Source organism: Otolemur garnettii, unplaced genomic scaffold (genome assembly GCF_000181295.1).
Source record: "Otolemur garnettii isolate 467f Iridium unplaced genomic scaffold, OtoGar3 scaffold00001, whole genome shotgun sequence".
Lineage (NCBI taxonomy): Eukaryota > Metazoa > Chordata > Mammalia > Primates > Galagidae > Otolemur > Otolemur garnettii.
Genome location: NW_003852396.1, coordinates 38,951,510 through 38,953,419, shown reverse-complemented (window position 1 = coordinate 38,953,419; position 1,910 = coordinate 38,951,510). Strand labels below are relative to the sequence as shown.

The following is a 1,910-nucleotide window of genomic DNA, read 5'->3' as shown; positions in this document are numbered from 1 at the left end:
TAAGGTGGCAAGTTCGAATCCGGCCCGAACCCACCAAACAACAATGATGGCTGCAACCAAAAAATAGCCGGGCGTTGTGGTGGGCGCCTGTGGTCCCAGCTACTTGGGAGGCGGAGGCAGGAGACTCGCTTGAGCCCAGGAGTTGGAGGTTGCTGTGAGCTGTCATGCCACAGCACTCTACCCAGGGGGACAGCTTGAGGCTCTGTCTCAAAAAAAAAAAGAAAGTTGGTGATATGGATCTTAGCTAGGTTGCAGTAGTGGCAGCTCCTCTCCTAGCTTCGCAATGCCGCCCAAGGACAACAAGAAGAAAGATGCTGGAAAGTCAGCCAAGAAAGACAAAGACCCAGTGAACAAATCTGGAGGCAAGGCCAAAAAGAAGAAGTGGTCCAAGGACAAAGTTCGGGACAAGCTCAATAACCTAGTCTTGTTTGACAAAGCTACATATGACAAACTCTGTAAGGAAGTTCCCAACTATAAGCTTATCACTCCAGCTGTGGTCTCTGAGAGACTGAAGATTTGAGGTTCCCTGGCCAGGGCAGGCCTTCAGGAGCTCCTTAGTAAAGGACTTATCAAACTGGTTTCTAAGCACAGAGCTCAAGTAATTTATACCAGAAATACCAAGGGTGGAGATGCCCAGCTGCTGGTGAAGATGCATGAACAGGGTCCAACCAACCATATATTTGGAAAAATAAAACTTTATTGAACAAAAAAAAAAAAGAAAGAAAGTTGGTGATATGAATTGAATTGTGCCCCCCCCAAATTCGTATATTGAAGTCCTAATCCCTAGTACTTCAGAATATGGTCTTATTTGGAGATGGGATCTTCATAGAGGTAATCCAGTTGAAATAAGTTCTTTAAGATGATGCCTAACCCAATATGACTCATGTTCTTATAAAATGAGAAATTTTGGACACAAACATGCATGCATACAGGAAGACGCCATGTGAACATGAAGGCAGAGATCAGGATTCTGGGTCTACAAGTCAAGAAATGCCAGTGTTTGCCAGCAAACCTCCAGAATCTAGGAGAGAGGCAAGGGACAGATTCCTCCGCACATATGAAACCAAACCTGCTAACACCTTGATCTTTGATTTCTAGCCTCTAGTACTATGAGCCAATAAATTTCTGTCATTTAAGCTACCCAGATGTAGTACTCTGTTAAAGCAACCGTAGTGAACTAATACAGTTGGATAAAAGGTGACTGTGCTATGTGGTGGCAGAAAATTTGGTGACACTATTGTCTGAGGTAATGTAAACAATAGAAAGGGTATCTGGATGTATGGGGTACACCTGGAGTCCCCCAGGACTTGGGAGGCTGGGGTGGGAACCCAAACACAGGCATGGATGGGGGAAATAAATTGTCTCTTTATTTATAGCTCTTCAGATCAAAAACAGTTGCACTCAAGGAACTTCATCCACACCTGGACCTAATTTATATGAGATCCTGGACTTTCAGCCAAATTCTGTGAAAGGGACATGAATTGTGGAGGCCGGGATGGAGTAGGGCCTGTGATGAACAGTCCCTAAGATGGCAGCCATTAATTCCATACTTCCCCATAGACCAGTGATTTTCAACCAGTGTGTGATGGCATACTGGTATGTTGTGAGTAGACTTTAGGTGTGCTGAGAAAAATTTTTGAAGATCACTGATTAGGCTTGGCGTCTGTAGCTCAGTGGTTGGGGCACCAGCCACATATACCAGTGCTGGCGGGTTCAAACCCAGCCTGGGCCTCCTAAACTACAATGACAACTACAACAACAACAACAACAGCAAAATAACCAGGCATTGTGGCAGACATTTGTAGTCCCAGCTATTTGGGAGGCTGAGGCAAGAGCATCACTTAAGCCCAAGTGTTTTTTTGTTTTTTTTTTTTTTGAGACAGAGCCTCAAGCTGTCCCCCTGGGTAGAG

At 44.9% G+C, this 1,910-nt stretch overlaps 1 pseudogene across 1 annotated transcript; it reads left to right on the top strand.

The window, feature by feature from the left end:
* The first annotated feature begins 244 nt into the window (after window positions 1-244).
* Window positions 245-709, top strand: LOC100950021 (annotated as a pseudogene). The gene has a single exon (XR_002774314.1). The product of XR_002774314.1 is annotated as a 40S ribosomal protein S25 pseudogene (transcript).
* The last annotated feature ends 1,201 nt before the right edge of the window (window positions 710-1,910 follow it).